The sequence below is a fragment of the Chenopodium quinoa genome, unplaced genomic scaffold, assembly GCF_001683475.1.
Source record: "Chenopodium quinoa cultivar QQ74 unplaced genomic scaffold, ASM168347v1, whole genome shotgun sequence".
Lineage (NCBI taxonomy): Eukaryota > Viridiplantae > Streptophyta > Magnoliopsida > Caryophyllales > Amaranthaceae > Chenopodium > Chenopodium quinoa.
Genome location: NW_018744284.1, coordinates 604,804 through 627,596, shown reverse-complemented (window position 1 = coordinate 627,596; position 22,793 = coordinate 604,804). Strand labels below are relative to the sequence as shown.

Here is a 22,793-nt window from a genome sequence, read left to right as displayed (position 1 = left end):
TCAAGTATATGTCTAGGGCTCTTAGCCTCAGTGGGAGCTCATTAGCTCAGTGGGATCTAGGTGGCTCAATAAGGGCTAAGGTAGCTCAACTGAGAGCTAATTGTTTGTTTCGCAACAAACTTTTACCCAAAGACAATATACATGTCTCTTTGTAAGCATTCAAGCTAAGTGAGACTAGGGGCATTACTTCCACAACCAAATTGAGAACATAGCACTTGTTTCTCTAAGTGGTGTCTTTATGGAAAGTAATGCATTTCCAAAACGACAAGTGGGAGGAAAATGAACTCGATGACCATCGAGACGAGCAACAAACTGAAACTGAATCTCGGAAGACTTTAGAAGGGATTTATGAGAATGATTGATCAAGAATACTCAAAGGACTTTACAAGTGCCATAAGAGAATTCATGATCACTCACAAACTCTAGAAGTGTTGGAGTAAGATCAAGATAATCAAAGGGCTTTAGAAGTGCCTGAAAAATCAGTGTTTGATGCAATTACCCCATATAGGTGTAGAATTCACCAAAAAGCTTGGATTGATTCCTATAAAAGTTAGAAATGAACTAAAATCTTGCAATCATATCATCCATTATTGGATAGTAAAGGGGTAGTGTCTTGTACAATAGCTACGACAAATCCAAATTCCGAAAAAATGGTTAGAGGCCATAAAATCCGAAATAGACTCCATGTTTGAAAATCAAGTTTGGAACTTGATTAAATTGCATAAAGGGTAAAGACCCATTGATCGTAAATTAGTTTTTAAGGAGAAAACTAATAAATATGAAAATTATATGCATACATAGCTAGATTGGTTTAAAAGTTTACAATTAAATTCACGGCGTTGATTTTAATAAAACCTATTCACTAATTAGAATGCTTAAGTCTTTTTGTGATTATTCTAGTAAAAAATTGTGCATATGAAATATGGCAAAGAAGATATCGAAACCGCCTTCCTAAAATGGTATTTTAGAGGAAACTATGGATATACTCTAAGGGTTTAGTTAATCTAAATAATTCTAGATTTGATAGCAAGCTCAAGAAATCCATTGGTGGATAGAGGGAAACATGTAGGAATTGGAATATGTTTTCTCATAAAGTTAATAAAAGGTTTGGATTATTGAGAATCATAGAAATTTCTTTTAGATAAGAAGTTTAGTGGGAGAAAAGTTGATTTTGTAAGGTCTAACATGAAGTTTACATCGAATGCCAAATTCTTAGATTTGAAAGTATTTTCCAATAATGGACCAAGCTAAGACGATACTTAGTACATAGTGGGAATTAAGATCTATTGGATACACTTAATAAAATATTTGAACGAGTAAAGGAATTTACTGTGTTAAACATGAAGGACTTGAAAAGGTCTTCGACCCATATGTATAAGACTAAGTAAATGTTTGAACTAAGTATTAGCTAGGAATATACTAAGTCAAACATGAAAGAATCTAGTAGAGACTTTCAATCATATCATATAGCAAACAGTTTAGCAAGACTCAGTAAAACTGGATGAGCTAAAAGTCACATGAGTAAGATCAAATTGGGAATATTTCTGCAATTGAATCCATCATGTATGCTACGATATGGAACGTCACAAGACTTACATGCTTAGAGCATGACAAGTATAAAGTACCAATCGACTTGAATCTAAATAATGGATCATTAGATTATGATCAAGAACATCCAAAGTACTTGGTTAAGTAAAAGGATGAGTTCTTGATGCATGGAAGCAAGTATAATTAAGTATTGATGTTTGAGAACATCCTTAGCAAGGATTAGATCCATGATATATAAGGAAGCCATTTATAAGCACGAGCTTAGATGCGTCGTCGCTTGAGAATCGTAACAGGGACTTGCATCCATGTGTAACGTACATAAATTTAAGGTAAATTTCCATGATCACAAATGATTAAGGTATCCCAAATCAATTTGAATTTGTTGGAGTGAAATCCAAACAAAGCATCATTAGGAAGTCTATTAAAGTATATTGAGAGCATTGCTGCCTTAAGGCAATAAAAGGGAAGTCGTTCAATGGATAGTTTGTTGTTGAACTTTGATGATTGTATGTTTCCAAGTTGAAGGTCTCGAATCATGAAAATGAGTCGGAGCCATCACTTGGGAAATAAATCCTAAATCACATGTAATCCATAACACACTTAAAATTCTATCATCTTATTGTGAAAGTGTTCGATAATGAAGATGCTAAGATTTTTAAAATAATGATAACTAAACCTATGTAATAAGTGAACCACAACATTCACAATTGCATAAAAGAAATCAAGCATATTAGATATGTGTGTGATTTCTATAAATGTTTTCTACAGATTATTACTCTTAAAACATTTGGGAAAACCATTTATCATAAGATGAAACGTTGAAAAGTTTCATAGTGGAATAAATATGGTTATTATTATTCCATGTCTATTTAATTGTGGTTTAGAATTAAATAATGAGTCCATTCGATTCGACGATATTCAAAGTAGGGTATCAAGACAATGTCTTAGATAAAGTAACACCTATTAAGTGAACATTGAATATCATATCGAAATTATCCTTAATCAAGGTTATTTGAAGGTTGGACGACTAATGGCCATGTGAGACTAGTGTGTAGTATGATTTATATCACTGTTTCTTTTGCTACAAGGACATGAATGTCATAAATCATTTGCACAGGTATAAGTTTAGAACTATATAGGATCGACCTATAAGAATAATTTAAGAGATTTAACAATCGTCATAAGTATGTCACTCATTATGGCTATCGGTACCTCTTTCCTCAACCATGAGTATTGTAAGTTCTCTTGTTTCAGTACCAGTATGTTTTGATGTTGTCAAACGTATGCCGTATAAGGGGATTATAAAGGCAACACTCAGGCAGCTAGGCCTCTTAGTAATTAAGGGAAGCTTGACAATGCAAGATTGGGAATGTCTCTATTAACAATAGGTAATATGTCTTTGTTGTTTACAAGGCCTCCCGAAGAGCGAGACTGTGAAAATGCATGGTCGTGCTCAGATGGATTTTAGAAATCATTTGTACTTGACAGTTGAACTCGGAATTTTGAGAAACACTTTTGGATGTAATAAGGATGACGATGAATCTTACCTTATAGTTCATGAAGGGGAATTAAGTGACATAGGAAAAGGGCAATACATATACATCACACTTGTTCGGAAGGACAAGTAGGAAATTGAAAATAATGGTATCCTTCGAACAAGTGTATTATTCCGATAGAGGGTTCGTCTCGCAATGGCCTAGCTAGCAGCTGACCATGCAAGGGCTAGGCTAGCCGGGCGGCCTGCTACAAGGCAAAGCTTGGCTGCAAGCTCAAAATGCATCGCATGCCATGGCTGGGCGAGCTAGGCCAAGAAGCCTTGCGGGTAAGCATTGCTAGAAAAAGCAGCACCCAGCGCTAGCAGCCCGCACTTGCTTGTGCAGATTTCTAGCAGGGACTATTGTCTTGCGGGCCTCGCATCGTAGCGCTAGTAGCAGCGAGCACACCAGCCCGCAATCTCACAAGCACCAGCAGCGCGCTGGGCTTGCGAGTGCAGGCGTAACCGAAGGAGAAGGCTGCTTGTGCGGGATGCCTTGAGGCCTAAGGTTGGGTCGTGCCGTGCACATGGGTTTGGTAGGGGGTTTGCTTGCTCCCCAAGGAAGGGTTTGTGGTCCTTACCTAACCCCTCCCTTGGATTGACACTTGTCGTTTGCTTATTATTCATGCTATTTAATCAAATTTAGAATTAAATTAATCAGATTTTTCACCATATACCCCTAAGTTATTTTTTTGTTCACCATATACCCAAAAAAAAATTTCAAATTCACCATATACACTTGAGTTCCACAAAAATGTCACCATATGCCCTTAATGACTAACGATAGTCAATTTCGTTTATATTAGGGTTAATTATGCCACGTGGCATCATCTTATCGGTTTTTATATTAATTAATTAATTTTTTTTAAAAAAGCATAAAAAAAAAATCAAAACACCACCTTTAACCCCCACCATTGCAGCCACCTTAGCCCAGCCACCTCCCCACAACCGTCACCCAACCCAGCCTCCTCGCCATCGCAGCCCCTCCCTAACGCGCCTGAACCCCGCGCCGGTGCCCGCCCATTCCCCTGAACTACCATGCCCCCACCCTCATCTTGAACCGTTAAAACCCTTCCCCGCCTTTCCATCTTAATCGAAAATTAGGCAACCACCCCGAAACCACTTCGTCGGCAGCCCAGATCCCCTTCCCCACGTCGCCACCGCCCACCATAGCCAAAAACCACCACCTTAACACCCAAAAACCCCAAAATCAAAACCCTATATTTCGATTTTAGGGTTTTTTAATTTGGGGTTTTTGCGTGGTTATCCAGGGGGTGGAGATGGTAGGAGGAGGGGCGATTAGGGTTTGCCTGCGCGGGGGAGGATTCTTGGACGCATGCGGTGGGAAGGGGAGAGGGTTTCGATTTTGGGATTCTGGTTTTGGGGTTTAGTCGCAAATGGTGGGGTGTCGGGGTCAAGGTCTGCAGGTGGGTGTCGGGTATAAGGTGGCGCCTGCGTGGGATTCTGGCCGATTCGACGTCAGCCTGTCGGCCAGGGGTTTGGCGGTGACACGGTGGTGGCTGCGGCTGGGAAACTCATGGGTGGGTTTTTTTATTTTATGATTATTAATTAAATAATTCTTTCAAAATTTATTTAATTTAAATGACAACCAATCATATGTTGCCACGTGGCAAATTAAGGCTTCATGACTAACAGAGTTAACGTTCGTTAGTTATTTGGGCATTTAGTGACATTTTTATGTATATGTTGAATTTCAAATATTTTTTGGGTATATCGTGTATAAAAAAATAACTCAGAGGTATATGGTGAAAAATCTGCAAATTAAATGCTTATTTTATCACCTTAGCAACTCTCACACATGGAAAGATTATTGTGGGAATTGGGAATGATTTGCCTATAAATACCAACCTTTGGAGTTGGGAATTTACACACCGAGTATAAATGAAATGAATATTATCCTTTGAACAAGTATAGTATTCCAATACAAGGTTCAAAATTAATTACGGAGTTAATTATTCAGTGAAGTCAAGTGATCAAAAAGTCGGGCTAGAGGCCATTTCCGATCAGTGAGATTAATAAAAACAACTTTCCTTTTACTGAACCCAATGGGTCACACCCAAGTGTGCAACCAAACTAAGGCCATGAAATAGGCTGAAAGACTTAATACGTCGATCAAGATAATTTGTACTCAAATGTCGGATACTGAGCTTAGAGCGTCGAATGTCGAGTCAATTCAAGGAATCGACGAAGATGATAAATAAGTCAAACAACATTCAACGCATAGCCCTAGCCTCATATTGGCCTAGCCAAGCGAGGGCTAGGCTATATAGGGTTTCTAGCCTAAGCGCTAGCTAGGCCGCAAGCCAAGCAACCCCATGTGGATTCTGGCCGGGGCTTGCTGGCTGAGCTTTCGTGCTAGAAGTGCTAGCAAGGACAACCACATGCTAACACGCTGGGCCTCGCTAACTGCGGCTAGCGCTAGCCAGCCCGGGGTGCTTGCCCAGCAAGAGCATCAGCAACCCCGTATCGCACATCAGCCCACATCAAATGCGAGGCCTGCTTGTGCGGGCTGGTTCACCATGGGTCAGCACGACTGGCTTGCCGCACATGGTTGGCCCGATTTGTGGAAGTTAGGTATGCTTGGGGAATAAGGAGGCCATGTGGTCCTCCCTTTGTTCCTCACTTAACCCTTGTAATTGTTGGAAAAGTGTTGCTAACTATTTGTTCTAACTATTTAATTTAATTTAGAATTAAATTAAATGCTATCTTTTCTCAACTTTAAAAAGTCCCACATTGAAAGCTTTCAATGGGATGGGAGATGCATGTCCTATAAATACCTAGGCTTGGCTAGGGAATTAAATGCAAGAGTTGGACTCAAAAGGGCATCTCTACATAAAACGTGAGAAAACCCTTGGAGTACGTAAAATTCTTGTAGTAGTGTCGTGTATTAGTCTAACAACTAATACCGACCAAGTTTGGGCGCGTGGGTGGACTCCATTGGAAGGACCACGCTTGAGGTTCTCGCTCTGTTCTACACTACCACAAAAATAGGAATACAAAACACCTAAAACAAGCAATATAGAACGCCTCAAAGACGTTCTTTTGAGGGGGGGGTGCCTTGTAAAGTCTACAGAATGCCTCTTTGAGCCGTTCTATATCTATCACAATACTGATCGCCTATCTCAAATAGGCACTTCATACATCTTAGGATAGGCATTCTAAAGCTATATAAAAAGAGAATGCCTACAAAAAATAGGCGCTCTCTTTTTCTTACTTTTTTTAATAAAAAAAAAATTATATTATAATTATTATAAAATATCGTAGCAGCTAGAAATAACATAAAATTGATTAAAATAATTTATAATAATTAAATTACTTATAAGAAATTTGCATTACAAGTTCCATAATACAACTAAACAAGAAATTTAAATTACAAGTTCTATAATACAAGATACAACTAATTAAGCCGATTGTGTCAAGCCTGTAGTTGCCAAGCAAATTTCCACTCATAAATCTGTAAAAACATGTAACAACAAATGATAAGATTATAATTACAATGTAATTTAAAGTGAATTTTATACAACTTCAATCATGTCCTTGCTAGAAACCCAGATGACTCTACCGAATTCAACATAAAATTAATTGACTCATTCAAAACCTAGAAACTAAATATAAAAAATGAACAAATATAAACTAACCTGCCACCATTACAGCAACACTTCCAGCCTTCCACCATCGGCGCACAAAATTAGAGCAACCGCACAAAACACCCACAACCACACCATCAACGCACAAAATCAGAACAAATCGCACCAAATAGAAACTTTAGATCTGAAGTAATTTTAAAATGAAAATCAGAAATTTTAGATCTAATATAATTGAAAATAAAAAACAAATCTAAAGATGAAAATCAGAAATTACTCAAATTAGAGAGCTTAAATAATTAAGGATTAAAACGAAAATTTAAAATGAAAATCAAATTAGAATTAGAATAAAATCGATAACTTTAGCTTGAAAAAAAAAAAAAAAAAAAATTCATCTCTGAATCCGCAAAAATTCGGCACAAACAATCCCAAAAATCCAGTACCCAGAAACTTAAATCAACTCAAAACTATATACATTTGAAACAATAAAGTTAAATAAACTAAAACAATCATCATTTACAACTTTCAAACTAAAAAAACTTCGAAATTGATATTCGATGATTACAAAGAGAAACATCTTACCTAAAATCAGCAGCTTCAAATATAACCAATAGTCTTCAATAATCGAGTGTAGAAGAAATGAAGATGACTCGAGGAAACGTCTGCGGTGAATGTAGAGTGCGCGCTTCTATGGTGGGCTAGAAGAAGATGAGAGGCTCCCTGTTCATCTGTTCATTCAACAAATTAGGTAGATCTAAAGAGGAAGAGAGGAGGAAAAGGAGGTGAGAGAAAGAAATTTTTTTGAGGGGAATGAGAGTGAACGACTAATTGCAAAATCAAAGGAGCTCTAGGGTTTTTTTTCAGTTTTTTTTAATTATTTTGTAATCATTTCTTTAATTTTTTATTATTATGTTAAAAACAAATAGAGTTGTTAACTAAGATAGGCGCTTTATATTGCAAAGTCACTTTTTCATTAAAATAATAATAAATCATATAGAATGGTTAAATAAGGAAGGCACTCTATAAGTTTCAACTTATAAAGCGCTCATCTTACTTAGGCGATCTGTAAAATTCTAGAAGATCGCCTATCCAACTTGACTGTTGTGTATTGTGTGTTTCTTATTCCCACTTTTGTGGTAGTGTTAGGTTCTTGCTCGTGCGACGCAGAATTGCCTCAAGGGTATGATCGTCTTTTCCTTCTTTATATATCTATTTCTTATGTGTTTATTGCTTTATTAATTACATGTTTATTAGTTAGTTGTATTAATTATGCATGTGGTTCGGGGCGAGTTTTGGTTTCGCACGGTGCTTGTGCACCGTAAAACCCAACAGCGGTATCAGAGCCAAGTTCATTTAATTTTTGCAACTAAAAAGTAATTAAGGTGATTTAAATAGATTTAAAAATCTGGATAAGCAACACAATTAGATTAGGATCACGATTTTATCTAATAAAATCGATTTATTGCTATATTATTATTACAAACCTAGATTTCGACTCAAAAATAGTGTTTTTTGGAATCGATGTTCTAAATCAACCATCATCCACAAAGTGATTAAAATTTGGATTCTAGTGGCCAAAATCTGCCCAGAAATATGTTTTTCTCGAGGGTTTTTGGTTTAGAACGAATTTTTTTTTATATCTTTAAACTTGATTAATTATGACATGTAATTATTGGATTATGAGATTGATTATGGCATTAGTCTACTGCAGTTTTATTCCTTATTAAGCATGTATTTGATATCATTTGATTGCATATTTTAGATTGCTCTAATATTCACATAAACTTGGAAATTGTTCATTTTTGCAATTGGATTGCTTGAAATGTATGAGTTTATGTTGAATGTGATTTATGAACCCTTAAAATAGTCAAAGATTGAATCTTTAATGGTTTATTGATGGAATTTTGACTTGCTAAAATAGAAAAGTGAACTTATTTTGAGTTTTAATAATTTTGGAAATTGATTAAAATCATGAATGTTCACATTTATGCTTGAATATTATTCTTCTTTAGATGGGTGAAATATTCAAATATGTATGAGGGTTGGTTGAATAAATTATATTTCATTGGATGGTTAATTAATTCATTCAACTAGTTTGGTCAAATAAATAATTAATTTAATCATTAAATGAGTTAATTTAATTATGTTGCTATAGACACCTACTTTTGGCCTCCTGTCTCGACGGGAAGTGCGATGATGTTACAAAAACTCGTTCTTCATGCTAGATCAAAGTTGAAGTGTTTATAGAATTTGAAATGCATTATGAAGTAAGTTATAACCCGTATTTGAGACAAAATGATCTAAAAGCCTAGTCCGATTACTAATTAGGCTTAAAACATGTTCATACATGTTTAGTCTTGATTAATAACGAACTTAAATGCGTCAAATGCAGTGATTGGATCAAATAGATTTTACATTGTCGAAAACCAAGCCAATCGGAACAATTAACCACCTAATATCTGTATGGACTATACAGATGGGTATCCCTTTCAAAGAGCTTTCCAACTGTACATTATAAGCCCAATTCCGAGTTAAAACAAAGAAGTTATCATCAAAATACTAAACCAAGCCCTAAAACCGACACCCTTGCACTCAAATGGCCATATTATTTGATCCATAACAGATTTTAACCTTATTCCAACGGCATTTGAAAGTAGACATTCAGAGCTTTCCAATGATATCTTATTGCCTTAATCCAACTTCTTCATCAAAAGTTATGGAAGTTTTAAAAATCAGTTATCGTATAAGGCAAACTGCACCGTGCGCACCAGCCGCGTGCAAGTCCTAGATTTGCGATCGGCACTCCAGCACGACTTTGAGAGTTGCACACTTCCTGACTCCGCGGCCCTAAAACCCTAAACCTAGATTTCTACGCCTAAAATTAGGGGTCTTCGTTAGCCCTAATTACAACAGAAAATTCAGAATTAAAAACCCTAAACTCTAAAATCCCTAGTCGCTCATACTCTCTTGCTATCATACTACTTTTCCCCTATCTTCCCAAATATTCTCCAACCCTAATTTATTCCATTGAAGACTTGGAGGTACTAAGAAGAAGGAAGATCTATAAACATCCAAAACAAGATCTTGCAAACAAAGGAGAATAGTTAGTTTCCTAAGCACTTAGTTAAATCTCTTTTCCTTTCTTGTTTAAATAACTTTAATCAATTAATTTGTGTTGTCTGATCAATTTAAATTAACTTTATTTAATTCATTCACATAGTATATTGCGTTAATTAAAGGCTAGAATTGAATAATAAATTGTTGTTTTATCACTTAAGTCAAGGCGAATCTTGTTTTATTTCTTGTTTTTTTCACGAATTTGAATTAAAAAAGAATAACAACATTCGTTGTAATGTAGACTTTTTTTTATTAATGTTTGTAAATAAAATCAACTAACTTAGTTTTTAGGATTCGTGTTGCATATATTATTTGGTAATGAAATTGTGAAAAAGGAAGAGCTAGTAGAGGCTGCACTAGGGCTAGGGTGGCAATTCCCCTCAAAAAGAAACGTTATCCTAGTACCCTCGCTCCCGAACTCATTTCTGGTTTAGTAGACCAATTTGGGCATGGGTAAACTTATGGTTCATGCTAATTATCCCTTGAATACTACTTGGGAGAAAGGCATGAACGAGGTTTATGAGTTTTCCTAAACCTCATTGGCGAATCTCTATTGGTTTCTTATAAAAAAAAGTAATGATGGAATCAATTCTAACTCAAGGTCTCCCAAACATTCAGAAATTCAAATCCTATCACACCCTAAAAGGTGTAAAGTCCTAGGCTTTTAAAGGGTCATGGGCATAGAGGAAGTGGGATCCCTAACAACGGGCTACCCTCCTCACAATGGCGACTCCACTGGAAACTTAGAGGTTACAAGATTTGCTTTTGGTTATGGTTCAAGTATGCCCACTTAGGTTACCTATGAGTTGTAATGAAAGGCTAACTTGGATAATCTCTAGTTAGAGAGCAAGACAGGAATACATAACATCTTCCTTTTTCACAAAAGTAAAAACCAAATAAGCAACATTGAATCGTGCATAATCATAACACACTTTAAACAATGGGGATTGACTAATTGACTAGGGGTCACCAACACTAGGCTTCTACCCCGAAATCATTAACAATCATCCCACCCATATCGCCAACAAAATATTGGGAGAACCATGTCATGGGTCAACACGTTGGGTGATTGATTCATGCATCGTTCTTAAGGTATGGTACCTTTAGACACCCAAACCTTGACCATAGAATGACATTGTATTTTAAAGGCTTTATTCCTCATGTTTATATTCTTATGTGACTACATGACTATGTGCTTATATGTTTTGTGTCTAGTTTAATAAACTCCAACTTGTTACCTAGAGATATTAAAAAATTCACAAAAAAAAAAAAAAAAAGCATTTCAATTTATAAATAAAAAAAAAAATCAAAATGTCAAACCTGCCAGGTGGCATGTGCAACTATTAAAGTTGCGTGCTCCCTCTAAGCGCAAGTTTTTAAGTTGAGCGCGACTTTACAACGCAACTCTAATTCTTGTGCGCGCTCACTGTTCAATGTTGACTTTGACTCGTTACAAGCAATGTTTTACGGAGAGAACGATAATACTGCTTTAAGGTTAATCGTTAAATTGGTGCTAATAATATCTCTTTGTCTAACATTGCTGTTTAACTTAGTTGCCTTAATTTGTTCGTTTTTTTTTTTTTTTTTTTTTTAAAAAAAAAAACAAAACATGTTTTTTTTATCGTTCTCTTATTTTATTTTCGCAATAAAATAAAATAAAAATAAAAATAAATAAATAAAAAAAAGCATGTGGCATGCACTACCCTTAAAGTTCCACTCTTCACCTTAGTGTAAGACGGAAAATTGCGCGCGATACTGTTTTCGATTACGATGATTCCTTTATGTACTTTTTAATCGAACTAATGACATTACTTTTTATAAATTTTGTCATAGAAGTTCGCATCCCCTAATAGGACGTCATCAATATTCCATTCATAAACGTGCCTATTTTCATGGTCATTATCTTTTAGTTGTAATTAATTAACCTTGATTTAAGAGTATAATATATTTAATTCTTTTTTGGTTTAAAAAAGAAAATCTCGAGAACCTTACTTGGGATAATTTCCTCAAAAAAATAATAATAATGAGAAACCCTTCTACAAAAATGAGTATAGTACAAAAAGAAAAACTCAAAAAAGAAGAGAGAATAATGAATGATAAATCCGAGAAAATGATTTAATTATTTCTTGGCTTTTGCGTTTGGAGGCAACCATTCTATTTAAACCAATCGTTATTATCCTTTAAAGATGAACAATATGAGAATCTTAAAAAAATATAAAGATCTCTATTGAAATCTAAATGATCAACAAATACCACATTCTAGTACATTGATCATTTTAAGGAGTTTATTTGGGTTGATTAATATTTCTAAAAAATTTGATGAACATTTTCAATCCAACTTTCCCTTTTCATTCTCTTCTACCTTTTTCGAAAACACTTCACCTAAAGTAAAATCCTTAGATGATTACCTTGTTGAAGTCAACATAAATCATGGCATTTCGTTATTGATTGTTCATGAATTTATTGACATTTTTCATCAACAAACTTGCTTAAAGTGAATTCGTATTTGAAGGATAAAAAAATAAACATTTTGACTAATTTATTATTTGAATGCTTGGCAAAAAGGGTTTTCAGTGAACCCACGCAATTTCTCGTGATACACATTAGTAGATCATATTCCACATTCGCATCCTAGTCCAATCATGCGTGAAAAGGCAGCATTGGAGAAACTTAGAGAGGAACTCCAAAACCTAAAGGCCCTACAAGAAGAAGAAGCCCAAATGAAGGCTCATATAAAAGCAGAAAAAGCTAAAGTAAAAGCAGAGAAAGAAAAAGAAAAAATTCTACAAGAAAAAGCAAGAGTCGAAAGACTAGAGGCCTTGGAGAAACTTGTCATTCAAGATAGCTTAGGGATTAAGTTCTTCAATTATGATCTTACACCACAACCTAGTGGCAAGACTCTCCCAAAAAAGTTCTTGACTACGGATTTACCAATCCTTAAGGTTGCGGAAATCCTAGGATTCACTTAATGAGCTTTCTTGGAATTATGGCATTGAAAGGGGTTGACTATTTCTTATATGCATGTACTTTCCCTCTTTCTTTGGACCCAACTACTAGATCATGGTTTTATAACCTCGATGCAAAACAAACTTCCACTTGGGAGGACGTTGTAAAAGCGTTTCTAGCCCAATATGGAGATAACATCAAGCTCACAACTACCTTGCGCGATCTTGAATTACTAAAGCAAGGGGATGAAGAAGGCTTCATTGACTTCTTTTCTAGGTGGCGATCAAAGGTTGCTCTTCTTTCACAAAGACCTCCGGATCAAGAACATGTCCCAAAGTTCATACACAACATGTCTCCACCATATAAGTGTCATTTACAATACCTTAGTTTAGACACATTTCGTAAAGTCTATTGTAACCCCCTAGAAATTCCTTTCCTTTAAAATACATGTTTTGCCCTTTTGAAATACGGAATAGGAAAATCTAAGACATTACCGCCACCATGAAAATGGCTAAGGCAAATATCAAAGACATATCTTTTAAAAACACAAATGAAATAAAGTTTAATAAAATCAACTCAAAATTTAAAACCAACTTACACTAAAACAATAACTTGGAACAATTAAAGGCGCTTTAAAAACCAAAGTAAATATAAACATTAACTAATGTTAGTGTCAACAATTACATAAATAATTCAATACAATAAATAACAAACAAAGAAACATGTAACTCCATGTATCTGATAACGAATTTGATGTAAGCCTTCGCAAGTTGCTCCACATCCTCCAAGTCTCCGTCATTGGTTCTATACATCGCAGACTTAAACAATCTATCCATCATAATCCAAATTATATCACTTTCATTCTACACCATCAATATACCTTTACCAAATCCTTATACAACTTGTCCTTTTCTGGATAGGGTGTATTGCGCCTTTCTTCCATTAGTTTCCTTTAAACCTTTTACTCTTACAAAATATATTCAAGCTTTTATCTCTATGAATATTAAAATCAATCAAACTTTCACAAATTGATCATACTTTGCATTCTTTACTCGATTTTCCTTCATATCCTCGAACAATGTTGTTCTCATACACTAGTTGAACCGCATGTTCTTTACTTATTCCTTTTCCAACAATTTTTAGGATGTTAACCTCCTTTTTTCCCATTCACTTCGCCGAGTATCACCAAAGTATCCATCTTTTACATTGCTTCCCTTTCAACAATATTTAATGTCTTGACCATGGTCTTTATCAATTCCAATCATTATTTCTTTGTTACATATTCAAATCCTTATGTGTGGAAGTCTACCTCAAACTTTACACTTCACTCAAATAATCATGTTTCCATACAAATTATTTCACGCTTATTACTCCCTCAAGAACTTCCAAATCTTGTCATATATGCCAATTTCGAAATGTCCTCTTTCGAATATTCTCACTTAGTAATTCCTATCCTCAAGTCTAACCTCGAAAATATTGTTCCTCCTTTCGATTGATCAAACGGAATCTCCACTTCGAATCAAAAGATAGTTATTTCTCATTGTCACCTTGATTAATCCTCCCATAGGAACTTTACAAAGACTTTTATCCTTCCTCTTTTACAATTACATGTGCTCTCGAAGGCGATGTAACCTTCTTTCAACGATCTTGCAATTACACCCTTTAACTCCTCCAGCAATATTATATTATCCTTTCTCCTCACACAAGAGTGTACTTATCTTACCTCAAACTTTAAACAACCTTTATATCCTTTGCTTACATTTTTCCATAAAAACCATCACCTTTCCTCCAGCATTCCTTGAATAAATCTCTTATGATTCACAATTAATTTCAACTTCAATTACCTCATAAATAATCCATACTAAAATTATATCAACATTTTGCAATCAACTTCATAAATCTTGCCATAGATTCAGTTCTTTTTGACCTTCTCATATCGATAGCTTTATAACATTAATGCTTCCCAATATACTATTTCTTTATAATTCAAAATTCCTTAACTTTCAAGAGTTACTCAAGCCACCTTTACGCTTCTTCTCATTTCCAAAATATTCCCTCAAAATATCCTTAGTCATCCTGTTAGCCTTTCATCAACCTTCTTTCTCGTTTTAATTCCTTACCTTTAAACTTAGTTACACTTTTCCTTCAACGAATACATGAATTGATTATTCATACAATCCAATTACACTCTCAATCAAGACTTTATATCTTGACAACTACCATTGAAACTCATAGTTCACCATCCTTCAACTCATTCTTTGGGCTTCTAAGCAATACCACTACATTAAAAACCTCAAGATCTTAAAAACTTGGAGTACTACTCCAAAGCAAGCAATATTTCCATTTCAACTATAAGCTTCACTACCTTTTCCTTCTATCTGCATGAAAGCCTGGTAGAAATTATTTCGGGTTTGTTATCTCAAACGTCTTTCAAAGAAGATTGTGTGAATTCACAATTATCCGTTCCCATTGGCATGTTAAAATCAAATTCTTCCCTTACTTACCATATAAACTTTCATTGACTCTCAAATTCTCAAGACACAAATTGTCTGTAAACAACTTGCATAGCTCTTTAACTCACCTTTAGAAAACTTTAGGAATTGATCTCCCTTTGGTATATAGGTAGTTTTCACTTTTCTACACTATCTTGTTACATTTTCACCATGGGATATTGGTGATTATTTCATTATTGGCAAGCTATCAAGCCTACCTTACTACCTTTCTTATACCATTTCTAATAGTGGAATTATTTCTTGTCACCATACTTTCTTGATGATAAAACTAGTTGCTATATACTTAGGTTAGGTCAAAACACTTAGCTTCTTCTTATTCTACTCAACTAACACCAACCAATAAGCTCAATCAAGACACAATTATTATTTAATTCGAATTAAGGTTTGAGGTAAAATATTTATGTCCTCATTCTCGATAATTCGAATGCATAAAATCTTGATTGATAAACAACCATATTTCATTTAATTAAACAACAATTTAAAAATAAAAATATCCCAATGGACTGCTACTTGAAAAGAAAGAAGAAATGAGTAGCCACTTGGAAAAACAATAAAAATATATAAAATTAAAATATATCAGAGTGGCGCAGCGAAAGCGTGGTGGGCCCATAACCCACAGGTCCCAGGATCGAAACCTGGCTCTGATACCACTTTGTAACACCCTAGAAATTCCTTTTCTTTGAAATACCTTTTTTTCCCTTTTGAAATACAAAATAGGAAAATCTAAGACATTATCGCCACCGTGAAAACGGCTAAGGCAAATATCAAAGACACACAGCGGAAGACTATCTTTTAAAAACCCAAATGAACTAAAGTTTAATAAAATCAACTCAAATTTTAAAACCAACTTACACTAAAACAATAACTTGGAACCATTAAAGCCCCTTTTAAAACCAAAGTAAATATAAACATTAACTAATGTTAGTGTCAAAAATTACATAAATAATTCAATACAATAAGTAATAAACAAAGAAACATGTAACCCTCTTTGCTCAAACCCATCATGCTTGATATGCTTCATCACCTGAAAACTTCTCTCTACTTGTCCCCACTACTCGCCATTAGAAATGGGTCGTCGTAGGGTCAAGGTAAAGACAAGGCCAAACAAACATGCAAACACACAATCAACAATGCTGAGTACATAAGCGTAATAAAACACACTAACATGCTTTCATCCTATCAACACACAACTTACCTTGTTGCACCTGTTCACAAGCATACAAGACACCCAACACCTAAATAGATAAATACTAATGTTCATTTAATTTGATTACGCATCGAATGGGTTTCCCCCTAACCTGCCTGAATAAAGGGGTACTAGCACGGGAGCTAACTGTGCCAGTATAAAATAAACCACTTGTAAGTGGCGGAATTCCTGCGCATAATAAAAAGGAAAATACAGCGTCCTGTACTCCTAGTAGAAGTTATGGTCAAATATAAAATCGCATAACTCCCCCCATATGTTCATACTCAAGGTATAAGCGTTCCAAGAGTTTTGGTGCGTAATCTCTTTCACTTTACGTTATTTACAAATTATTAGACTTGGTGATGACTCTCAAACACTACAAAAATCAAACACTATAATTTATTCAAGCATTCAAACATACCAATTTAAATTTTTGAATAATTAGTGACCACATAATTTATAGTTAAACCCTTTTTAATCTACCTCGGTGTCAAAGACACCTTAAACGCATAATGTGCCACAAACCTATCTATCCCTCGGTGCTAGAAACACCTTAAGTGCACTTGGGCACCAAAATATAATTTAATCCTCGTGTACATAGACACTTAATAGCTCCTTCCTCATGCTTATAACATCAATAAAAATTATATGAACCATAATAAAATTCCTTTTCAATATTCTAAACCAAATTAAACACTTAGTTTAATTAAACATGCTCTTTATCATGCCAATAATAAAAGTGTGGTTCATATCTATATGTCAACATAATTAATTCCAATCACTAATTCATCACAAATAATTCATACTTCATAAATCAATCACCAAATCATTCCAATCAACAAATTCCAACCAATACCTACCATTATACTAATTGGAATTAATTAAACAAAGCCTAGCATGCCTCTACATATTCAAATACTTACTAAGTACGCGAATGTACCTTAAATAATCTTTCCAACTAGCAACAACGCTAGAAATTACTCAACTTAAAGCCTCCTACAATACCAAATACATAAACTCAATTACTCCCTTGATTACACAATTTCTAGCAATATATACTCTCTTTAAATAACTCATAAACCGTCTAAAATAATCTGAAACTTAATTTAAACCCTTACTCTTATTCCCAATTAATGGGTAATTAAAAATCCTTTCAAGAAACATAACTATAGCTTATATATAAAAATTCCAGCATTATTAAAACTTATAAAATTGCTGTAATTTACTTTAAAAACATTAATTTTAATGGTTTTAATTAACCACAATCAAATTCCAACAATAAACATTAATTTAGAAACCTAGGGTTTTCAATTTGGGGCTTTTGATTAAAAACTAAATCTGAAAATTATATTAAAACATTAATCCTTTGTTAAAAATCAAAAATTGCCCGAAAACCATATATAGAGGCTGAATTTGGCCACGAGAGGGTGGTGATCACTACAAAAGGTAGTGAGTTTTGATAAAACGTTGTTTACACACAAAAAACACTATTTTTTTGTAAAAATCGGACGAGTTAGAATCTAAACGTGATTAAAAATAATGGGGAAGGGGAAAAATTAAGGAGAAAAGGAAATAAGAGGAGAGAGAATTTAACTTTGGGTGCACTCTACCTTAGGCATATGATGGGTATTTATACCCTCTCTCATAACCTCCTACTTACTACCCTTAATAATCCCTTTCCTACTCAAACTAGGATTCCTAATCAAACTAGGATTTTGACTTTCTTTAAAACTTTGACTTTTAAAAATTATCTTTTATAAAATAATATGCCCCATATTTCCATATCATAAATTAAAATATTTTCAAGATTATAAAATAATTAAAAATACACTTTTAATAAAAATCATTCTTTTTAAATTAATGAAAAACCCTAAATAATTCATTTCGAATTATTTAAATACTTTTAAGAAAATACTTATTTAAATTAAAATACATATAAAAATACGTATAAAAATACGGGGTATTACATCTATAATGTAGGAACATTAATTGAAAGGGATTTGATATATGAAATCATAAATTATATAAATGGTCTAGATTTTTAGAGAGGATCTCACCTATGTTAGAAACAGACAAAGCTCGAAGATGTGATCTCAAGAAGTTGCCAACAATTAAAGATGTAGCACCCTAGGTCTTGTTTTGTTTCTTTCCCTTTTGTTTTCTTCATGATGGACTAAGAGATTCATGCTTTCGAATCTACTTATTATGTACTTTCACTAATTAATGAATAATAATTCTATTTTCAAGTATGTCTATCTTGTTCTCTTTTCAATCACTTTGCTGTTATTAGCTCGAATTTAATGAAATACACATACAAATAGGTAATATAAAAAAAGGCATACATACTCGACACTTTAAGAATCTTGATGAGCTTTGGCTTACAAGATTTATCGAATCAAAACAGATCCTTCTTTTGCCCCTCCAAGAAGGGATATGATGAATATACACCAACACAGGAGGCAACTTGAAACTCCACGAAGATGATCCCATGTTTTTAACCTTAGAACAAATCCATCTTTTTGGCAGCCTTTTGAGCCTCGTCAATTGAGCCTTGCTTATTCAACCTACATTATTCCAAACCTTGGGATGGGAATGGTGCAAAGAGATACAATTGAAAAATTGGGGGAAAGAAACATAAGAGTGGACACAAAGTTAGTCTAAATCTAAAAAGGAAAAAAAAAAACTCTTATGCAAAAGACAAAATCATTCTAAACCCAAAACCAAACTTGTCAAAAAAAAGAAGAAAAAAAAAGAGAGAGGACAAGGAAAAAGGCACCTAATGTAGGAGTTGTTAAATACACTAGAAAGGTTTTAATTTGAGAAGCACCAAAATTAAGGGATTAAGGGAGTGCACTTAAGCCCGTCCATTTTTATTATAATCCTAAGCCTAGCCATGTTACTACTTTGGAAAGCCCTCCTTGAGGTAGACCATAACCATGTACCACGAAAGTCATCATTCTACAGTAATATGGCCCACCTTAGGCCTTTGCACATATGGACCTACTATTGAGTATTTATGCCCATTCATAAAGTGCATGAAGTGTTGAGCAATGATTACAAAATCGGAAAAAAAAAAACCAAAATAATTGGGATGATTTTATAGCCATTAGCTTGATTACATCATTTTATTAGAGCAATCGAATCAAATTTATTCGATGTTTTTCATATCTTTTGCCAAGAAAATTAAGATGACTATCACTTTCAAAACAATCATCTTATTTTCTATTAATAATAGGGCTATTTTTACCAAGATGATCCAAGTCCTATATACATTGCGTGCCTAAGCCAGAAAGAAAACGAGTGAATACGGTTAATTGATTTGATACATTGACAACCTCGACGTCAACTTTAGATGTCTCTTACTTCTCTTGAGAATTAGCCATCTCATTTATCATGACCGCCTGCGTGGGATATCCTAATCCTCTCTAAGCGAGGAACATTGATTAAACATGATCCCTACATGGAAAAAATGATCGTTATTGCTATTACATGTATACCTCACTGCCAAGTCATCACGATGATGATTCAACTATTAAGTCAATAATCCTTGCTTTTCGAAAACATGTCTAATTCTCTTTCTTCTTTGGGAAAGTTTGATTCTCCTTCCTTTTAATGCAAATCCGTCTTTTTTGTTCATGTCTTTTTTAGGGGGTAAGTCGGGATGATCCCTCCTATTTGGCAATTAAAATACCCTAAAAGATGGTATGATTTTTTGCTTTGCCTTAACTGGGGGCTAAGAAAGCCATGACATCCTTACTTCCCTCTATTTATAGATTTGAACATGCTAATTATTATGTTACAAAATCAATGTCATGCAAAACTTATTACGAACCATCTTAATAAATTTAAATGACAAAGGGAAGAATACTACTTCTTATTATTTGACCAAGATGATTATGTTACTTGATCAAACCGTAATTCATGATAAACATAAGAAAAATACAACAAATTGGAAACACAAATTCCAAAGGTTTCGAATATGAGAAACATACCCTAGCATATGTATACATGAATTCCAAAAGCCACCCAAGTGTGCACTTGGGGGGCCTACAAAAATATAGGTCAATTCTAACTTTCGTTTTATATTAGACCATATTTTGGAAAGTGATTCGAATGTTTTTATAAATTATTCTAACACTCCATCAAACCTAAGTTTGATAAATATTCATATTTCAAACCATGGTGTCTGCTTAATGGGAAGAACTTCACTTTCAATTAGCAAAATATGACAGTGATGACAAACACTAACAAAGGAGAGATAACAAGCTAGATATACAAGAGTTTACTCACATTTTCATATCTTTTTTGAAATAAGTTACAAATTTCAACTTGCCTTCATCAATTTTTAGACAAAAAATCACACTCAATTACGAGCTACGCTTTTCTTTCCATTTTGGGTCCAGTTTCGAAAATAACATGTTTATGTATTTTGCGTACTAGAAATAGTATCTTCACTTTATTTTCAAAACGAACTTTCATTAAATTTATTGGACCCTCTCCAAAATGTTTCCTACTCTCTAAAAAAAAATTCTTCAAAATTCCCTTTCTGAAATTTTTTTCATTTTCTCAAAATAAATAAAATTTCAGATTTTCCATAAATATTTCCCAAAGGAATGAACTAAGATTCGACTTCTTCTTAACTCAAACATGTTCTCGCCTAGTCATCCTGCGAATATTGGCTTAAGGATGGTAAACAAATCATCTAATAGACCAAAAAAAGATTGATAAGAACGAAGAAAATATTTGATGTTCTAAATCAACTTTGAGAATAATATCACTGCAATGATCTCTACGAACGTTTTGACATTAGCTAAAAATGCGTAAGACATGTCATTATCCTAAAATGTTCTCAAAACGCAGAACATGGGATAAATAGGCCCGTTCCCACATCATGATGATATGAATGGGCTAAACAATAGCAAATCATTAGAACTACCCCAAATTGGGGGCTCCAAGACTTGGGAAATAGCAAGAATGCGCAGAGCCCGACACATGGGGGCTCCAATATCCATAACAAACAAAATAAAATATTCATGCCATTCAAGCTACTCTAGAGAATCGCCTAAACTATAAATGGTTTACATAGATCTCGAGCCTTACAATTTTCAAATGCATCACAATGGTTTAATAATCATTTTGTTCCTTTGAAAACTAAGTTTGCAACTGAAATTGGCCATAGAATAAGCTAAAAATTCGAGCCATCTTCAAGTTCAACTTCAAAAACAAATCTTAGTGCATAATTATTGTTATTTCAATACTTTAATTTACTCTAAATATTAGAGAGTATGACTAGTATAGAGCAAAAGAAACACAATCATGAGTATCAAAATAATGAAGAAATCAAATACATACGACATGCTTGTCTATACGAAAGTTTAATACTCAACCATTAATCATGAAAATTGTATCAAGACACTTTATTGACATAAGACAAACAATTTCATGAGTTAAAACGTGAATAAAAGACTTCTAAGTTCAAAATTAAGAGGTCTTCATTGTAAATTCTCTATTTGTACGAATGATAAAATTGAAACATTGAAATTTTGTAAAGAGGATGATATCTATTTTCTCAAGCATCAATCAATAACAAAATTTGAGCTCAAAAGAAAGAACTCAAAAGCAGCGAGAATAGAGGAAAAGTTTAACAACTACATTTCATTTCCCCCCTTACTTGTTCTAACGAATGACCAATAGCAAGTTTCCTTTGTTAAACTATAAATGGTCGAAAACGATTTAAACACTCATTTACTCATTCCCAAGATCCTAGTTGTTATCATAATAAGACGAAACACGGGATTTCTAAGACCCATTTCAAGCAACATAAATGAAAGGGTCTAATTCTAAAAACAAGTCATTGAAGCCACCCAATATTGGGGGCTGCAACACTCGAAAATATAAGATGGGGGCTCAAAAGCCCAAAATATAGCCTAAACTATACTAGTTCGATGATGTCTTCAAGAATTACCTAAACTAACTTGTTTATGTAAATCTTGAAATCACAATTTTATAAGTGAATAATAATAACTATTAATTGTTGTTATCATTGATAAAACTAAATTTGCAACATAAGCATGGAAAAAATAAACACGAGTCACAAGAACAGTTTCATGCCATTGTCAAGTTCAAAATTTCAATCCTAATTTTAATGCATAATTGTTGTATTAACACTTCAATTTACATTAAAATTAACAAGTATAGTCCATGTGAGGAAAAAGGAAATAAGTTCAAGCACGAATTCGAACTCAAACGAAGAAACACTCATATATGTTTGTATACGCTCATACAAGACTCGATACTTTACCATTCCATGTGAAATTTGTTGCTAGATACTCCTTAAACATGTC

General features: G+C 34.0%; 1 long non-coding RNA gene and 1 other non-coding gene across 2 annotated transcripts; one reads left to right on the top strand and one right to left on the bottom strand.

Moving 5' to 3' along the window:
• Positions 1-6,387: 6,387 nt before the first annotated feature.
• On the bottom strand, positions 6,388-7,912 carry LOC110694947. The gene is made up of 3 exons (XR_002505993.1): positions 7,270-7,912; positions 6,742-6,874; positions 6,388-6,557 (listed from the first exon to the last, which is right to left on the bottom strand). It is a non-coding gene; the product is annotated as an uncharacterized LOC110694947 (long non-coding RNA).
• Positions 7,913-15,838: 7,926 nt separating this feature from the next.
• On the top strand, positions 15,839-15,910 carry TRNAM-CAU. The gene has a single exon. It is a non-coding gene; the product is annotated as a tRNA-Met (tRNA).
• Positions 15,911-22,793: the final 6,883 nt, after the last annotated feature.